We start from the raw sequence: 21,566 nt of genomic DNA on the forward strand, positions 1-21,566 counted from the left end.
CTCTTAGGGGTCGTTTGGTTGGAAACAAGTTATCCCATGATTAATTATCCCGGGATTAATTATCCGAAAATTAGTTATTCCATCCTCCCATAAGGATAAAAAAATACTACAATCCCGAGATAACTAATCCCAGGATTAGTTATACCGCGATTTTATTCTAACCAAACATGGAATAAACTCATCTCAAATTTAATCCTGAAACTAATTATCCCTTATTTCTCGTACCAAATGAGCCCTTAGTTAAAAGATTACTTTAAAATTGGTTGTTTATTTCTACACAAATTTTAAATTTTAAGAGTTATTTTATTAAAAAAAAATTTAGATTGAAAAAGAATCAAATAGACCGCACATACTGGTCGTCGTTTAGTTGTGGCAAACAAAATGAGCAGAACTTTGAACCCGTGAACAACACGTCACTTTGAACTCCCTGAACTGTTGGACAACCTCACTCAACTATGTTAAGGATGTTTAAAATATAGCCATATAAAGTAGTATTTAACATATATACGGAGCATAATTCTTCGGCGAAGAGTGTGCGCTTGACCACCCTTGACATAGGGTGGCTACGCCACTGCGCATAAATGAAATCAGCAACTTGAAAAATAAGATAGGTTACATGTTACGATATGATAATATAGTGCAAAACTCTTCACCTTCTGTCAAAGTCTAGGGGAGGTTCATCAGTTTGAGAAGAATTCCAAATTCTTTTAAATGAAATTTCCGTCGTGTCTCCGTTGTTCGATATGATCTCAAAACTTGTTGCTGATAACCTGCATAATACCTTGGTTTAGGACTTAATTTTAGTAGAAAAAAAAATTAATCAATGTTAATTAGTTAATTTTAGACCAGAAGGTAAAGATTAATACTGTTTTCGAGCTGTTTCATGTCCTGTAACATTCCAAACAGAAATCCAATACCTGAAATCGTCATAATTTAATTATTTTCTTCATTAAAGAAATTCGAAATATCTAATTAAAAAAGAAGAATAATTAACCTAAATAGCCGTTCTCAAACGCTTATATTAAAAATAATCAGCACATTAATATATGTATAATCTTTGTGTATTATGTATATACTCGTATATAATCAGTATATATGTATACCCTCTATCAGTTTCGACAAGTTTGGTGTCTAATATGTTATTGATACCACCATATGATATGCTCGTTATAAGGCCATCTGGTTTCAATAAAGTAACATTGACGAAGCCATTGCTTATTGTTACCTGAAGAAGGCATGAAAAACGATGTGAGAACCTAAATAAATAAAGTACAAAGGTTAAAAAACACAATTAATTATAAGGTTAAATTCATGCATGATCTCTAAACTTTGTCCACTATAATAGTAAAATTGTAACATCATATTTTGTCATTTGGAAGGAGTACTTGTCGAACTGAACTGAGATGTAAAAGCTCTTACTACTATAAAGCTATTATATTGTGAAAAGTATGAAAATAGACCGTTTAAATTTCTTTTTCATCTGGTGCAGGATGTAGCCTTGGGAGGTGGGGGCTCTACGGCTCTACCAAAAAGCATGCAACGACACAATCAATATGTCGACATGTACCCGCACTCCGAGCAGATGGGTATCGACATGTTGAAGAAGTAATTGAATTCTATCCGCTATAACAGCAAAGTCATCAAATTAAATACACTATTGATGGCTGGTTACTTTGCTTTAGTGGACTAATATCGATAACTATGGTTTAAGCTTTTTATAATATTGAAATTTGTAAAACACGGGTAAATAATAATTAAAGATGCTGATCTTTTCTGTTTTTTTTTTTGGTAACTGATCTTTTCTGTTTTGCTCCATTAGATTTAGTTTCCTTATTTCTCTGCACTTCAGGACAAAAGAAAAATATAGCCAGTTCATTACTGGATGTCAAAATGATTCCATTAATTCCAAATTATTGATTCCTGTTATCACAAATCGAAGTGCTTTTTTTAATTACATCCGGGGAGTGAGAGGGGGTAGGGGAAGTAAATGTTGCGCTACTGATAGGATTTGAATCTTTCACCTCAACTCTGGAAGGCATGGAGCTTACCAAGTAAACTCGCTTATAAATTCTCGTATAGATGATTTATATTTTATTATTGTAACGATTTAAGGAATACGCGAAGCTTAAAAGAGTTTTTTTTTTTTTTGGGTAACATGGAAATATATTATAGATAATTAAAAGACAATTGTTTTGTGAACCCAACTCATGAGCAACTAGTCTAACTAGGCCGAAATCGCCTAATTTTGCGCTGAAAATTGAATCCAACATTATATTGCTGGACTTGATATCTCTATGTATAACACATTGTTCCCACTCTTCATGAAAATACAGCAATGCAGAAGCCAAATCAAGCGCGGTTTTGTACCCATTGTTTAACGTAACGATATAAAACTTTAATAGATCTTGACATATGAATATGAAAAGACAAAGAGATTGATACATTTCAATAACACTTGATAAGAAAATAATGATACAACCCATTGTTTAACGTAAATAAAAATGGATGCACTTCGTATTTCTATTAAATATTATATCTCATGAGAGGATCCCAAATATTTCTAATATTTTTTAAAGAAAATTCTCTATAAAGTCTTAAAAGTGTATATAAAAATTATATATTTATGTCGGTTTTGTTCGACTTTTTTACACTATACCAAATCAAACCAAACCTTATCGAATTTTTAATCGGTTTGATTTGACTTTTCGATTTGGTACGGTTTTCCGGTTCAGTTTGAACACCCTAACCAGTATTAAAGGGTGCAAGGAAAGGAATAATGTTAGTCCATCTCCATATAACGATAGATTTAGCGCGCTAATAAAGGTAAAATGAGTAATTAATGACGGAAATGCATCTTCTAGGTAGATTATCTCTTTCATGTTTGGTTGAAATTAAGCTTGTGAAATCAAAGGAAAATGAATTTGCTATACCAAGCACAAGGCAAAATGTGCTGAAAATGATAGCCTACTATGTGTCAACAAACTCATTGTCAAAAAGTTGCATGAAAAATCAAGAAATTGTGATATAAGATAGTGAAATTACAATGCTGCTAATAAGACTAAACGATGTATTGATGATTCTATATGAGATTTGAAGATTGTTAGGACCATTGTAAAAAGAACTCTTCTGTAAACACTATTAGAAATTCGGTAAAAACTGATGTTTGGCATATTTCGATATGTGTTGATGTTACTTTACCCATGTTTTAACCGCTTTTTGATGTTATTTGATCTTTAAAATGCCCAACATGGTTTAATTATTGGTTTTACGACTAATTGAGTTGTGTGTGGTGAATTAGGGTGTTTGGAGTGCAAAAATATGAAGAAAAGGTGCTCTAGGTAGAGGAACAGAGATTGGATGCGTCGCATCCAATCTAGAAAAAAATCAGATTTCGTGCACCCTTAGCAGTGAAGTCGGTCCATAGCATCCGCACCTGGGTAAAGCTGAGATGGAGGAACAAGGGTTGGATGCGTCGCATCCACCCTCGCATGCAAAGCTGAGAAGTAGAGGACGAGGTGGATGCGTCGCATCCACCCTCGCATGTGAAGCTGAGAAATGGAGGACGAGGTGGATGTGTCGCATCCACCTTAGCATCAATCCATGAAGCCGATTTGGACTAGGAGTAGGAGAACTTTGGCCCACGACTTTTGTACGTAATATATAAGCCAAAAACGCCTCCTTTAGGTCATCTAACATATTGGGAAGAGGGAAAAAAGCCACGAAAAAGCTGTGGAGGCCGTAATTCATCAAGTTTCATCTTTCTCCCACCAAACTTAGTAATCTTTATGTTTCTTTGTATGATTTGTTGTTTGGCTACCATGTCTATATGGAGTTAAACTTCACGTTCTAGGGTTGTGGTTCTTTCATGACTATTGTTATTCTGATATTGATTTTGCCTTCTTGATTTATCATATTGGTTTATTTATTCAATCTTGCGCTTAATTATTTAATTGCTTGATCACCAATTGAATACTATCTACGAATCTAGAATTGAACTCGAAAGTGGGAATTCTAGATTGCATATAGGATTGAGTAGAGCAAGTTCTTGAACTCGGGCATCGGGGAACGGATCCGTGGTTAGGATAGACATATACCTAATTGCCTTGCTTGGTTGATTTACAGGAATTATAAATGCGTTCTTGTTGATTCTAACTCCATAGACATATAGGCGTTAGGTTAGCTTGAATAGGCGAGTAAGAACTCGACAGATTCTTATGAGCAATATTAACCCTGTCAACCAATAAGCTAGATAAATTAGTCGGTCAATTCAATTGAAGAATACAATAGGATTGTTAGATAGCCCATAACCCTAGATCGTTTTCATTACATTGATATCATAAAAATCCGATCTTTCTCTGTTCAAAGTTCATTATTTATATTTTTTTATTTAATTAGTTTAGAATCAAATATTTTTAGGTTTAATTCTTATTTAGATAATTAGGATAGTCTAATTTAGTTAATAGTTAATCATAAGTCCTCGTGGGTTCGACATCCGACTTTTAGTCACTTTATTACTTGACGACCGCGTATACTTGCGTGAGTGTATTTGGTCGCAACAAGTTTTTGGCGTCGTTGCAGGGGACTTAGAAATTAGCTATTTTTCTAGATTAGACATTTTTTTATCTATTCATTTTTTTTAGTTTAGTTAGTATTTGTTATTTATTTTAACATGGCATCTTGGAATAAAAATTATTCGAATGATGGTTATTCTTATTTTGATGATCCTTGTCTATATTGTGGAGGACCCCACTGGTGGAAAAAATATCACAATATTCCCGGGATCGATTTGTGCGCACAATCTCAATCCTTTGAGTGGAATATTTATAATATGTGTGGTGGTCAAGATGGCCATTGGGATGATTGTCCTAATCCTGTTCATCCTTCTCTGAGCCCTTATTATGATCTTTCTAATGATGTTTCTGAGTTTGATAGGGGCAATGAAGTGCAGGATATGGAACCTGATGCATATATTAGGGATATTCTGAGGCAAGTAGCAGAGCAACATGATGAACTCAAAAAAGATATGAAAAGAATGAGGGCAGCAATCACAAGAATGAAGGCCAATATGGACGAATTGAATGAAGAGAGCGAGTACCAGCAAGAAGATAATTTTGAAAAAGCGGAGATTTTGAGCCATATGTCGCTGGTGGAAAAATCCGAAAGATTAGAAATATATGAGGCTCAACGTGAGGAAATTACAAATAAGATGAGATACTTTATAGAAGGAAGAGCCGAATTGGGACAAGAGATCGATAAATTTGGCACTACTATTCATGACTTAGAGGCTCAATTGAATACAAAGGTTGATGCGTCTAACGCCCAACAAAACAGTAATGAGTTGTGTAAAGTTAAAAATGAGCTTATACGCCAAATTGAGGAGCTAAAAGTGGAGAGCCAATCACTCAAGCATATTTTTGTTGATGATGCACATGTTGAGAAAAGTACACTAGAGTCATGTGAGGAAGTAGATAATGTTATATTTGAAGATTCTTGTGTATGTAAATATGAGGATGTAAAGAGTAATACAATTCTAGAGTTAGGGCGTATTGGTCCTCATTCCAATCATTTTTCCACATTGTGTTTAGATAGTAAGATAGTAATCAAGCCATCTGAGCCTATGGGGGAGACAAAGAGTGAGGATGAGAGTGCTTGTATTCTTGAATTTGTCATGCCAAAAAGCAAAAAATACATTCCTCATCTAAAGGCCGAGAAGTGTAGAGTGAAAAATTTATTACTTTGCCTGGTTATCGTTGTAGCCCCACCACTGGAGCATAGCCGCAGACTGGATGCCATGTTAGGGACTCAATTCATAAGTTCGAGGTGGAGGCAAAAAGCGCTTCACGTCGTGCCGCGACGTTAAATCAGGCACTTGTTGGGAGGCAACCCAGCTTTACTGCTTTCTTTTATTTTTGTTTACTTTTTATTTTATTTTATTTTTATTTTTTTGTAGTATTTATTTTTGTTTTGTAGGATTATGAGCATAGGAAGCAAAGCCATTAGAAGAGTGCAAAAGCGAGATAGATGGTGAGGACTAGGTGTGGGGTACCCACACAAAGGACGATGCCTGGGGGAAGTCTGAGTACCTCGTGAGCCACTATTGCTTCGGCCTTTGGCCAACCAGGGAGTCTCGTTTACCCTCTTATTATTTATAGTGTGCATTGAGGACATTGCAAAATTTTAAGTGTGGGGTGAGAAGATCATTTGGATGAGTTTTTGTGCTATTTTAGCTTAGTTGTAGTACTCATTCTTAAGTGTAGTAGCTTTTGTGGGAAAAAAATGAAAAAAGTAGAAAAATTGGACTTTTCTCGACGATTGATCTCCTAGACAGTTTTCTTGAGGGATTAAAGTCTAAACAAAAATCCAAAAATATGTCTTTTAGCTTTCTTTAGGTAGTAATAATCCCCTGCGGTTTTTCTTTGTGCCTCGATTCTTTTTCATGGGATGTAGTTTGAACCGGGTAACTTTTTGCTTTCCGAGTAGATTAGGAATTTAGAAAATGAGATGGAGGAAGAAATATGAGATTCCTAGGGGGCACTTGACTTTTTTGATAGTAGCATATTCAGGCTTTGGCATGTGTAGTGCCTTTCCTATATTTTAAAATTGATCATGAAGCCTTTATAAATTGGATAGCATGTTTTGTGACACCTATGTCTCGTTTACATGACTTATGTTCACTTTGTGCTTAATGCTTAATATCTCATTGCTCCGTGAATACTTACATTGCTTGAGAGTCGGAATGTAATCGTCCTCAGTGAGTCATGTGCCATGTGTGGTGAGGTTTTTGTGTTGTCCATGTATTGTACTTGTGTCTAGAACTTGCCCGGTATGTGAGTTGAAGCGAAATTTTAGGTGATGCTTGGTTTGAAAAATAATTTTACGCTTTCTTTGATCTTTTTGAGCTTATTACTTATCACAAATAAAATATATCCCTAGTTAACCCTTTTGAGCCTGTAGACATGTTATTTGGTACCCACATTACAAGCATATACCCTTTTTATTCTTAATTGACATTGTTTTGATCCTTTTACCTCTTGAAACACTTTAGTTGTTAGATGAGCGCTAAAAGAAGTAAGAAGGAACTAAGTGTAGGGTGGCTTTTGAGTGGAACAAATGAAAGGAAGAAAGGTGCACTTGTTTTGTAAAATAATACACCACTAGCGAAAATTGAAAAAATAGTTTAAAGAAAAAAAAAAGGAAAAATATAGATGAATAAATTGTTGTCTTGTTCTTGTTAGTGGGTATGAATTAAAGTAGTGCTTAAAGAAAGAGGAAATATTGTTGGGGATGATATTATTTTTAAAATTGAAATGGTGTTGAAGAATTTGCGCTTAAGTTATTTGGTGATGTGTTAAAGTGCTTAAAAGGTTGAGTCACTATTCCTAAAATATATCCTACCCGTCCCTTAGCCCACATTACAACCATGAAAAAGTCCTAATTGATTCTAGATCGAGCGAGCTTACATTAGTAGAGATTTACATTAAGGGCAAGCCTATGGTACCAATTGCATGCATGTGACTTCTTTGTGAGAGTGAGCGATTTTCTTTGATATATGTGAGTCATTAAAATATATTTGATCATGAGATTCGAATGTGTGGATTGAACTCGCTCTCTTGTTCTTGTTGTGAGGGCACATGGTTTCACGAGGGATAGGTAACGTTATTAGACTTCTCTATGATGTTGGGTGTTCAAGCCATGAGTGCATAGTGACATTGAGTCGGTTTTTGAGGTTAGGATTGTTGTGAGCATGTTGTCTTTGTTTGAATATTTTTAAAAGAATGACACAAGTAAAGGTAAGTGCATATGATGCATATTCTAGAGCCTAATTGTGGTAAATGACCATGGTCATAGGTGTGGTGTGCTTTGAATGATAAGATCTTAATTTTGTTTTGTCTACTATAGTGATAGTTTGTTCGAGGACGAACAAAGGTTTAAGTGCGGGGTAGTGATGTTTGGCATATTTCGATATGTGTTGATGTTACTTTACCCATATTTTAACCGCTTTTTGATGTTATTTGATCTTTAAAATGCCCAACATGGTTTAATTATTAATTTTATGACTAATTGAGTTGTGTGTGTTGAATTAGGGTGTTTGGAGTGCAAAAATATGAAGAAAAGGTGCTCTAGGTAGAGGAAGAGAGATTGGATACGTCGCATTCAATCTAGAAAAAAAATCAGATTTCGTGCACCCTTAGCAGTGAAGTCGGCCCATAGTATCCGCCATAGCATCCGCACCTGGGCAAAGCTGAGATGGAGGAACAAGGGTTGGATGCGTCGCATCCACCCTCGCATGCAAAGCTGAGAAGTAGAGGACGAGGTGGATGCGTCACATCCACCCTCGCATGTGAAGCTGAGAAATGGAGGACGAGGTGGATGCGTCGCATCCACCTTAGCATCAATCCCTGAAGCCGATTTGGACAAGGAGTAGGAGAACTTTGGCCCACGACTTTTGTACGCAATATATAAGCCAAAAATGCCTCTTTTAGGTCATCTAACATATTGGGAAGAGGGAAAAAAGCCACGAAAAAGCTGTGGAGGCCGGAATTCATCAAGTTTCATCTTTCTCCCACCAAACTTAGTAATCTTTATGTTTCTTTGTATGATTTTTTGTTTGGCTACTATATTTATATGGAGCTAAACTTCACGTTCTAGGGTTGTGGTTCTTTCATGACTATTGTTATTCTGATATTGATTTTGCCTTCTTGATTTATCATATTGGTTTATTTATTCAATCTTGTGCTTAATTATTTAATTGCTTGATCACCAATTGAATACTATCTACGAATCTAGAATTGAACTCGAAAGTGGGAATTCTAGATTGCATATAGGATTGAGTAGAGCAAGTTCTTGAACTCGGGCATCGGGGAACGGATCCGTGGTTAGGATAGACATATACCTAATTGCCTTGCTTGGTTGATTTACAGGAATTATAAATGCGTTCTTGTTGATTCTAACTCCATAGACATATAGGCGTTAGGTTAGCTTGAATAGGCGAGTAAGAACTCGGCAGATTCTTATGAGCAATATTAACCCTATCAACCAATAAGCTAGATAAATTAGTCGGTCAATTCAATTGAAGAATACAATAGGATTGTTAGATAGCCCATAACCCTAGATCGTTTTTATTACATTGATATCATAAAAATCCGATCTTTCTCTGTTCAAAGTTCATTATTTATATTTTTTTATTTAATTAGTTTAGAATCAAATATTTTTAGGTTTAATTCTTGTTTAGATAATTAGGATAGTCTAATTTAGTTAATAGTTAATCATAAATCCTCGTGAGTTCGACATCCGACTTTTTGTCACTTTATTACTTGACGACCGTGTATACTTGCGTGAGTGTGTTTGGTCGCAACAAAAACCGACCAAAAAAACCGACCAACGTTGGTCGGTAATGACCAAAAACCGACCAAAACACGACCATTTACGTGTGAACGGTATTTTTGTGGTCGTAAAGGTATACCGACTAAAGTTGGTCGGAAATTACCGACCAATTTTGGTCGGTCAATTAAATTCAAAAAAAAAATATTGCAAAAAAATAACCGACCAATGTTGGTCGGTATTTTAATTGTGTAATAAAAAGATTCACCATCTAGGAATCGAACCGGGGTCTGTACTGTGGCAGGATACTATTCTACCACTAGACCATTGGTACATTTTGTTTTAAGACAGTCTTTTATTTAATTTATACTCTTTAATTATATTTTCGCACGAAAATAACCGACCAAAGTTGGTCGATTTTATTAAAAAGTAAAATTACCGACCAAAGTTGGTCGGTTTTTTTAAATGACCGGCCGAATTAACCGACCAATTTTGGTCGGTTTTTTTAATATTAATTTTTATTTATTTTAATTGAAAAACCGACCAAAGTTGGTCGGTTTCTTGAAATATAAATTTTGCGGGACTCAAAAATAGTTTCCCGCATTTTTGCGCCAAAGAAAACCAACCAAAGTTGGTCGGTTTCGTAAAAAAAATTAATTTTTTTTTTTTGAAAAACCAACCAACTTTGATCGATTTTTTGACAAGTTGATCGGTCGACCTTGGTCGATTTTTGCCGAATTTCTAGTAGTGAAAGTGTAAAAGATTGACAACTTACAAATAATATTATAAATATTTTCTAAAACTAAAGCATTGATATTATCCAATTTTTAGTAATGATTTTGTCACACTCCAAGATCATGACACGTATTGTTCACTCACGAATTTGTCCTTCGAGCTACGCCATATGATGGTCCAAAAGTGCGCGTACGATGTGAACTTGTGTTATGCCTTATAAAGCTTTTCACTTTTCTCTCTCATTCCGATGTGGGATTCGCCTAAGGTGACATGTGCACTCATTTTTTAAAAGTTTGCCAGCGTAGAAGCATGTAAGTCCTATTTGACCCGCTCTGAACAGTCCGCCATCTGTCATTAGTATCATAGGTTTGTTTTGTATCTTACTACCCAAACAAATTATCAATTGCACCCAGTGAATACGATATTTGGCTGCAATTAAAGCTTATCGAATTAAACAACATTTGCTTCTGAAGATCCCAAATAATTATGAGCCTTATGATTATGCCTCTGAATTTCTCAATTGAATCTATTCCCTTGATGGTTTTGTACCTAGAAAACAAAATGTTTACTTACAAAAAGGACGATTTTGCCCAAAAAAAAAAAAAAAAATATTAGAATAATAACTTTCTTTTTTATCTTTTTTCCTTTTTTTTTCCAATTAAGGGTGATAACTGAAAAAGGACAAAGTAAAGAATCTCTATGTCCAACCAATACGTGACAGTTCATTTTTTTTCTCTTATCGGTTCATAAATTAGCAAGGGAAAAGTTTATCTGTATGCATTATTTATATCAGACTTCGCTAAATTATTATGGTTAAATAATAAACGAAGGTATATATATTAGTAGTTAATAATGGTTAAGTGATAAAAATATATTTAAAAGACATGTATCTTATTATTACTTTGGTGTAAACAACGAACATACATGGATTTTTTTCACTGCAAGTCAAGTGAACCTATCTACATATATGTAGGATTTTAGATTCTCCAAACAACTATCTTCTTTTGTTTCAGTTTCTTATTTTTTTGCAACTATTACTGTTGTGAGCATCTAATTTTTGCTCTAATATAAAATTATTCCTAAAAAATTTAAAAAATAGCTTTAAATTATTTTTTTATATTTTTACTTAGTTTGCTTTGTACGTATTCATGTTTGATGCATTTTTAAGTTGCATTTTAAATCCTAAAGAAAATACAAAAGTATTTTTAATTTTTATAATTTTTAGATTTTAATTGCATAATCAATTGCATTTGTAAAACACTAAATACCAAAAAATACATTAATGACTCTACATGCATTGGTTAGCTAAATGAATTAGTTAATTGTACAAAAATAGGTCATTAGGTTAATTTTATAAATTAGTTGGAATTAGGAGTGTTAAATAAATTGATTAGTCTTGCAAAATACAAAGAAAGAAAAGAGAAGGTCATGGGGTCTCATTACAACTTTGGGCCAGGTGCTTCTAGTGGCCCATTTTCCTTCTATTCGCCCCAGCCCACTACCCGCCGGCCCAATATCCTCCCTTCATCTTTAAAATAAACCCTAGTTTCCCTCTCCATCGGAGGAGACCTAATTGGATCCCCTTCCCTCTAGAGACAGAGAATCGGCGCCCCTCTCTCTCTCTCTTCTTCTATCTTTGGCAAAATCCCAAAGCTCTTGGCATCCTAATTCATTTTTCTCATTTTACATTCTGATTATCTTATCTTCACACATAAAAAATTTTACCTGGGGGATATAAACACAAAGAGGAGGATGACATAAAAGTTTAAGGGGAAGGTAAAAAGTGAATTTGAGTTTTACAAGAGGGAACGGACCAAAACAAAAAAAAACGTACAAAGAGGGTATTTGATGCTTGGATTCAAGGAGCTTTTCATCATTATTTTTTGGGTTTCAATTTGGTTTTCAACCAAAAATTAAAGTTTGCTGTTGTTTGCTAATCATAGTTGAACTCCATCTTCCTTCGTTTTAGCCTTTATTTGACAATCACAACACTCTGTAATAATGATTGGTCTTTCTTGAATGATGAATTTTTGGTCTTTCTTTGAGACTCACGGCATGCTAGTTAAATAAATATTCACGTGATATGAATAGAACCATATCTGTTTATGATGCGATTTGGAGGACTATTTCATGAACCTTTTTTTTGGCTGAATCTTTATTATTATGTGTTTGTGGGTTCAAAGCTAGAATTTGTTTTAAAATTTTTGAAATCGCAGTGTTGTTGGAGTTTTATTCTGGACTCAAAGTATCAGTACGTATTTGATAAAGATAGAAAGAGACGATCTATCCATAATTAGTATGAATGTTGAGATTAAGCAGGAACTTATGTGAATTATTTTGTTTAAGACTTGTTAGTTGCGATTCCATGTACTACAATGCTTCGCAGAATAATTAGTAACTCATCGATGTACATGTTTTCTTCATATTAATCCATAATCCACGACCTTGCAATCAATCTTAAATTTAGGAAAGAATGAATAATTCATGAACCTCGTAGCTTGTTTTAGTCGCAATTAATAATTAAACATCGTGACTATGAGTACGGCTTCCGTGGCATAGTCATGATACATAACCTCAATTCGAGTGTGCATTTCATACGACTCGACTCTAACTTCAAATAATAATTAAAATTAACATGTTGTAAATCGAGGGTGCATTTCACATGGCGCGATTCACAATATGTACAAAAACAAGCGAGTGCGCGATATCGCAGTTTGTTTAAATAAATTCCATAATTGTTTAAAATAATTAAAAGTGGTATAGAAGCATTAACATATAAAAGGTTCTAAAACATGTAATAAATCAGATAACTAGGTCAAATATTAATTGTTAAGTGACCGTGCTAAAACCACGAAACTCGGGAGTGCCTTACACCTTCTCCCGGGTTAACAAAATTCCTTACTCGGTCTTCTGTGTTCGGTGACCATAAATAGAGTCAATTTCCTCGATTTTGGGATTTAAAATAAACCGGTGACTTGGGACACCATAAACTATTCCAAGTGGCGACTCTGAACAAATAAATAATTCCATTTCGATTAATGTCACTTTAATTGGAAAAACTCTCTATCCTTTTGGGAAAAAGGAGGTGTGACAACTGTTTCTTTTCTGTGGTTTCTCCACTATCGTATTTTTTTTTACGATTTTCGTGAGTCGAGAGTTTATTGAAAACAATTTATCTACCTTCACAAGATAAGGATAAGTCATGCATGCATGCGTATACACTATCTTCCTCAAACTTTATTTTTGGGACTATATTCAATTTGTAGCTGTTGTTGTAAACAACCCTCAATTTTGAAGAAATTTTCAAAATTAATTAGATATTCCTATGAGAAAAGTTGATTTGAGAAAGGGCCTTAACCAATTGGGCCCTATTTTCATGGCCCATTTTGTTGTTATCAAAATCTGCTTTTAGATTATGCGTATAAATTGATTGGACATTGTGACATGACACTCACTCTTTAAAAACACTTGCTTTAACAAATTAAAAAAAGGAAAAAATTCATTTCTGAATTTCCTAGGAGTAGAAAATAAGTTAATTAAATCAAATATTCAACTAAATTTCAGTTATAAATTTAGTCGAAATCATTTGTATAGTAAATTATTTCTAACCGTTCAATCCTATAATCTACTTTTATTTAGAAAATAAATAAAAATTGTGGGTTTTGACTATATATTACTTATTAAAAATAAAATAAAAAAGGTGAAAAGGTTTAAAGAGAGAGTACTAGATCTGGCGGGATAAGCGAAAAAATTTAGGAGGGAACCATAACTGTTCCTATAAATATTTTTTTGGAACAAACCGTTGCCACTGATAGTATATTGTAACAGTTAAAAAACTGTGGCTATAGGAAATCGTACGGCAACGGTTAGGTTGCTAAAGTGTACTAATAGCATCCAAAACCTTTGGTAACGGTTAAAACCGTTGCAATATAGGATTTGTTGCAACGGTTATGTAACAGTTGCAGAAACTTCCGTTGCTATAGGCTCATTTTCCAATAGCGTTAGTTCCATATCTACGCACACAATGCAGAATCGTAACGTGAGTACGAGAAGTACTTAGTAAGTATCATCAACCGTCTCCAACAAGGCAGTGGCAAGGGCCGTATTGACAATACTCACTTAGTAAACATGTGCAATATTTATATATGACAAAAACAATAGTAGAGCACAAAAATAGTATAATAAGTATTCACAAGTACATCATTTATATGAAATGCATGAACAAAGTGTCTATGAATCTTTTTTCATGAAAAAAATTCAAACTTTACTCAAAAGCTGACATTTCTGATACCACAAACTTGTTAAAAAAACAAAACTTCGTTAGTTTCTATCAAACTCGCATGCACACCACCAAGAAGGGACATGGTTGCGCAACTTATGAGCGATGAATCCAAATCGACACGCTATATCCCAAGCCTTTAGCTTGATAACCACTGACACCCAAGTCAGGGATCACGGCCTTGCTCGTCAACTAATCTCACGTATAAGAGTGAATCACATATGTAGATGGGACATAATCTATATCATTTGAATATTCGTAATTATTTATCCTTTAAATCAAATTAGAGGGTCTAGATGTCCCACAATTGATATTCATACCTAATATAATTGCCACAAAAATTAACTAAACACTTGTCTCGAGTAATATTTATTACTAATTATGGAAACAATTTCATATAGAAAATGTAAGGTAAGATTGTATACAAACTAGTGTAATTTAACTATTTTCCTTCAGCATATTGCAGAAGCTTAGCATACCAAATTGCTCTTTTTATTTTCTACTAGTATAAAAATTCGCGCGATGCACGGATAATTTGACAGAATATTAATCTTATAAAATTATGATAAAATATATCATATTAACTTAATAAATATTAGTTGTATTTTATTATATAATATAGTGTGCAAAAATATAACACAATCTATATAAAATTAAAGGATACACATCATATAGTAATCAAATAAATTGTTTGATCCTTTTTATTTTTATTATTGAATTAGCAAGTACTTAGTACTATTGATAATTTTCTTGAGTGTTATTTATTTATCTTTTATTTTTTAATTAATTTAAAATATAAATATCATAAAATTATCTCTATCCCCCTCTTTTCGTACATTCCTTTGTACTGTGATACTTATTTGATTAGTTTTCAAATTTTGTAGTTTATTAAAAATTAAAATAATGTAATATTCTTTTACTAAATTATAATTTTGAATTCATCAAAAGTATAAAGAGATAAGCATTTATATATATATATATATATATATATATATATATATATATATATATATAACTCCAACTTGAAACTATTCCCCAACTTGAATAGGTAGCTTTTTTATTATTAATATTTTTTTTTGTTGTAGCTAATTAATTTTTTCTTATTTTTTATTTTAAATTTTAAAATAACTTTAAAACTCCAACTTGAAACTACTCCCGAATTTGAATGAATAGTTATTTTCGTTTATATTTTCGTCTTTTTAATATAGCTAATTATAAGATATCTATATTTAATAATTCAAATAGAGTAACTAATTAATTCAAAATTTAAAAAAGTTTTTTAGTTAAAAAGGCAGTTTATTTTGTCTTATTAATGCCACTTGGCTTTTTGTGGTTATGCCATTTGTCTTAATAATGTGCTTTTGCCTCTCCTTTTATTATATATATATAGATATATAGATTACTTATATGGATTCTTTGTTGGTAGAATAGTCTAATAAACACTTTTACTTGTCCCATTTTGTCATTCCGGTCCTGATACTCTACAGTTTCATCCAGGCACTTGTAGTTTTTAAAACACATTATTTTAAAACCCTCCAGCCTCGCGTGTTCTTCAAACACACGATGTGGATGACACATCATAGTCCACATCACATTTTTAATGACACATCATTCTTTTTTTAACTTTAATTTCAAAAATTTAATTTTTTCCCCCTTTTTTTCATTCCACTACTCCCCCACCCTTGACCACATATCTCTATTTTACAGAGCATAAATAACACCACGATTTTACCGTCTTTATCGGCGTCAGCACTACGGTGGACAACTAAAACCCACAATTTTCCAATTTTCCATCGTCCATCTCCCTTTCAGAGATTTTTATCAAACATCGTTGCCCACTACTTCAAATCCACCATGTAAATCACCTTGAACTCTTTTCACCACTGAAATTCCTCAATATTCCCATATGCGCACACAATTTTATATTGTACACCTCACCTAATTTCACAAAGATCTAAGTCAACCACTCTTCACCCTCCAAAATCAATCTTCAACAGCACCTAACCATTAATTGCCCAAAAATTTAAAATTTTTAGCTACTCTTATCAAATAAAATTTCACTGTTAAATATCCGCTCCATCGCCTGAGAATTTATTAGTCCTGAAATAATTGTTACCCAAATCAGATTCAACACTGGCAATAGACATAGATATAATTCATCTCCAAAAATTTAATAGTAATTGCTCTTCAAAAAAGATTTATTACTTTTTTCTCAAATATTGACTGAAGGTTCGTGAAAATGGGGAGGCCGGGAATAAGGGAGAAAGAGAAGAGAGAAATGGGGGGGGCGGGGGGTAACGGGAAAGGAATAAGGAGATAAAGAGAAAATAGAAATGGAGGAGGGGTGGGGAAAGAAAAGGAAAGGAGAAGGGTAGAAAGAGAAAAATAAATGGAGTGGGGTGGGGATGGGGAAAGAAGAAAGAACAGAGATTATTTTTTTCTTATATTAGTTTTTGTCTTTTACTTTTACTTTTTATTTTTATTTTTATTTTTTCTTCTTATTTTAATCATTTTTAGTGTAACTTTTTATGTTTACTCTCGTTATACACGTGAAATTCACGTATTTTGTCCAATTCGGTCATAAAGTTGTCACATATGCTTGGTCAACGGTCAGAAAGGTTTAAAGTAATGTGTTTTGAAAATTACGAGTGTCTGGATGAAAATTCGTAAAGTATCAGGACCGGAATGACAAAGCGGGACAAGTAAAAGTGTTTATTAGGCTATTCTACCTTCTTTTCTTTGTTTCCATTCTATTAGGTACTGTTTAATTATATCTACATTGATTCCGCAAAATTGTAGATCTTTTTGAATTTTCCCTTCATGTGATCTAATAAATACATAAAATATACCCAAAAAATTAAATTATAATATCTAAATTCATAACTAATGGAATATTATATACATGATATATGTTCGCATATACATTTTTCTTACTTAACTATAATCATTTAATATTTTTGTCGCATTAGCTCATTTAATCAATGATACTTTGATGTGATGTCGCATAATACCTTATACGAGTAAGTTTTTACGCCTTTTCAGTTTGCCCATTAGGCTCGTTTTTGGACTCATCCCAAAATGACAGGGGCGGAGCTAGTAGCCATGTCTACGAGTTCGGACGAAACTAATAATTTTTGCTTAAACAGTGTATTTATATTTTAAAAATTTATTAAATATGTCCAAATTTTAAATTTAAAACTCAGTTATTAATACTTAAAATCGCACTTTTAAAATCCAAAACTCATAAGGTTGAAATCTGGCTCCGCTTCTGCAAAATGGGGTATAAAAACAATTGTGACCTCCATGCATATGATATTTTTGTTGGCCTTAACAACAAACAATGACGATTTCCTCCCACACTTTTTGGAATAGTGATAACGATAAGGTTTGGTAGTAGTACCGTTTGGATTTTATAACCTTTCTAAAAATAGAAAAAAAAGAATGACGGTTAAGAAGTAAAAGTATATCAAGAGCATATGTTTAAACATTTACCACGCATAGTAATTAGTTCAATTATTTGGTTTTGTTTCACCTTATAATTATTTTTTACCGTTCGTCTTGCCAAAGGAGCATGAGCACAGGAATTGTTTTTCCCTTTGATTACGATGATATCCAGATTAACTTATGGGCTCCTTAACTATTATATCGAGTACCTATTACTCCTATCTCTTTTCGCTACTGAAACTAAAAACGTTTCTTTTCGGTATGGCTATTTTCGCCCAAAATCCTCAGCAGATCCTGTATACGGGCGAAACTAATCCCATAGGACGCCTCGGTTTCTGATGAAGTAAACGGAACGAGAGACGTGATGGTAAGAAACCGGAATCGAGGCAAGGAGCCCCTCGAGCCGGAGTCCGGGCAAAACATCTGCCTTCGGGAGTATTGGGGCCATGACCCCAGGTTCGATTCGAATCCCAAAGGTCTCTGAGAGCATTACCAGATAACCGAGCACGACCAACAAAATGCCGTGATATTTGTGACCAGCCGGATGTCACGGCGTGAATCTTAGCACGTATCGGCAGAGAACCGGTGATTAGTTAAACAGAAGATTTTTACCTTTCATGGAATTGTACTTAGGGTAAAATTCTCCTACTATATAAAGGAGGGTTTGATTATTCATTGGACATTCTAGCACGCTCATCAAGGCAATATACTCTTATTTTCTCTCTTATTCAAAGTCCTTACTTTTGTTCATCGAATCATCAGTAACGTGAGCCAGAGATTGAAGGCAGGCATTTCATTAAGCTGTTACTAAGACCGGGATCACTCCTCTTGATTGGTTTGACAATTTATTACGTCATTTATCTGTTTAATCTAACGCAATTTATCATTTGTATTGAATTAACCCACGTATCATTCAAACCACTTACAAATTTAATTGTTATCCGATTTTGAGGATAAACATTTTGGCGTCCACCGTGGGGCTAAGGATAATAGTGAAAATTTGATACAAATTTTTATGACACATTCTATTTTACACTTGTTCTTTGAGCTTTTAATTTCATGTCAAAATTAAAAATATCGAACTCCCAACATGCCCATCTGAACGTGGATACCGAGTCCGGACACCATGGCGAGAAAACAAAACGTGCTACCTGGTAACGAGGTGCCCCATGCTACCCCCAACGGAGTCCCAGTCGCTAATCCGGTCTATGCTAACTCACACGTATCTATCAAAGCAAACTTGCCTACCGACCCCGAAAAGAACATTCGCGGGGGAGCCCAGTCGATAGCCCGGAATACACACGACGTCGAAGGTGATGGGATCAACTTGCGCGTGATCTTCAAAATGTTACAGGTTCAACAGGCAATGATAGCCCGCCTGCAGAACCAAAGTCGCACCCCCAGCAGAGCTAAGCCCGAATCGTTCTGGGAAAACGCCCGCAGAAATGAACCGGCCACAGAAAGGGCGAGTCAAGCAAAACCCGGGACCAACCCCCAGATAATAAAGATGCTTGAGGAACTGACAAAACGGGTGAAATCAAGATAAAAGAAAATTGAAGCAACGACAAAAAAATGGAGACATATAACTCCAGGGTCGATCAAATTCCGGGAGCACCACCGATACTGAAGGGCCTGGATTCCAAGAAATTTATCCAAAAATCTTTCCCTCCGAGCGAAGCTCCGAAGCCGATCCCAAAGAAGTTTCATATGCCCGAAATTCTGAAGTATAATGGGAAAACCGACCCAAATAAACATGTGACCTCTTAAACGTACGCCATCAAGGGAAATGACTTGGAAGATAATGAAATCGAATTCGTTTTGCTGAAAAGGTCTGGAGAGACCTTCTCGAAAGGAGCTATGATATAGTGTCACCACCTACCCCCTAATTTTATTGACTCATTTGCTATGCTTGCAGATGCCTTTGTAAAAGCGCACGTCGGGGCCATCAAGGTCGAGACTAGGAAATCAGATATTTTGAAGGTAAAGCAAAGAGATAACGAGATGCTCAGTGAAGTCGTATCGAGGTTTCAAATTGAAAGGATGGACCTACCTCCGGTCGCAGATGATTGGGTCGTTGAAGCCTTCACCCAAGGACTTAATCCCCGAAGCTCATTGGATTCACAGCAGTTGAAGCAAAATCTGATAGAATACCCGGCAATAACTTTGGCCAAAGTCCATAATCGGGAGCAATCAAAAATCAGGGTCGAAACTGGTGACAGATCCAAAAGAGACTTTAATCGTGAACCAAGATCGAACAGAGACCAGTATCAACCTTACAATGAAGATCGAAGGGGAAATGTGTCCGGACGCAATACTGCGAGAAGGGAAATAAGAAGTGACCGAGGTCATAATAACCGGGGAGTCATGAGCATAAGTGATTTTGACAGACCCATCGGGTCTAAGGAAGCACCAAGGTTATCGGAGTACAACTTCAACATCGACGTTGCCACCATCGTATCATCCATCGAAAGCATCAAAGATACTAAGTGGCCTCAATCATTGCTATCTGATCCTGCCCAAAGGGATCCCAACCTAATGTATAAATATCATAGCACTCACGGCCACAGAACCAAAAATTGCAGATAAGTGAGAGAGAAAGTAGCCTGATTATTTAACAACGGACACTTCTGAGAGTTTCTGAGTGATCGAGCCAAAAATTACTTCAGGAATAGGGACTCCAACAAGCAGCTCTAGTAAGAAGAACCTCAACATGTCATTAACATGATCATTGGCGGGATTGACATCCCCTAGGGGCCGATGTTAAAGCGCACTAAAATGTCCATTACAAGGAAAAAACAGACTCGAGATTATGTACCAAAGGGACCGTATCTTTAAATGACGAGGACGTTGAAGGCATCGTACAACCACACAACGATGAACTGGTAATATCTAAAATAAATCTCGAGTTAATAGTGTGTTGATTGATCCAGGTAGCTCGGCTAATATCATCAGATCGAGGGTCGGGGAATAGCTGGGTCTACAAGACCAAATTGTGCGTGCAGTTCGAGTTTTAAACAGTTTTAATATGGCATGTGAGACCATTAAAGGGGAGATAACCCTATCGGTAAACACTGCTGGAACTGTTCAGGAAACAAAGTTCTACGTGATCGAAGGAGATATAAGATACAACGCTCTATTCGGGAGGCCATGGATTCATAACATGAGGGTAGTACCCTCGACTACATCAAGAATTGAAATTCCCAACACCGGAAGGGATCAAAATGGTTTACAGAGAGCAGCTGACCGCAAAAGAAATGTTCGCGGTCGATGAGGTGGTCCTAATATCCGTGCTTTAGACATCGAACCAAAAAAGCAGGGGACGAGCGAGGATGATAATTACGGAGTCCCCAGGTCTTTCATATCCCCTGACAATTCTGATGCCACCAAGTCAACAGTTGAGGAGCTGGAGCAAGTCATATTGATCGAGAACCTACCCAATCGGAAGGTATACCTGGGCACGGGGCTTTCTCCCGAGCTCAGGAAAATACTCATTTAATTTCTTACAACTAACATAGATTGTTTCGCTTAGTCCCATCTTGACATGACAAGGATCCTGCCGGAAATTACTACTCACAAGTTGAGCTTAGATCCAAAATTTCACCCAGCTAAACAAAAGAGGAGGCCTCGGTCCGAAGTCAAGCACGCATTCATCAAAGACAAGGAATCCAAACTCCTTAAAATAGGTTCCATTCAAGAAGTTAAATACCCGAACTGGTTAGCAAACGTAGTGGTAGTGCCTAAAATGGGAAATAAATTAAGAATGTGTGTAGACTACAAAGACTTGAAC

The 21,566-nt window shown here is 35.1% G+C and overlaps 1 pseudogene; it reads right to left on the bottom strand.

Annotated features, from left to right (window-relative positions):
* The window catches only part of LOC104095823 (uncharacterized), a 30,615-nt pseudogene that overhangs the window by 4,723 nt on the left and 4,326 nt on the right, over positions 1-21,566 (bottom strand).

The sequence above is a fragment of the Nicotiana tomentosiformis genome, chromosome 5 (genome assembly GCF_000390325.3).
Source record: "Nicotiana tomentosiformis chromosome 5, ASM39032v3, whole genome shotgun sequence".
NCBI classification, from domain to species: domain Eukaryota; kingdom Viridiplantae; phylum Streptophyta; class Magnoliopsida; order Solanales; family Solanaceae; genus Nicotiana; species Nicotiana tomentosiformis.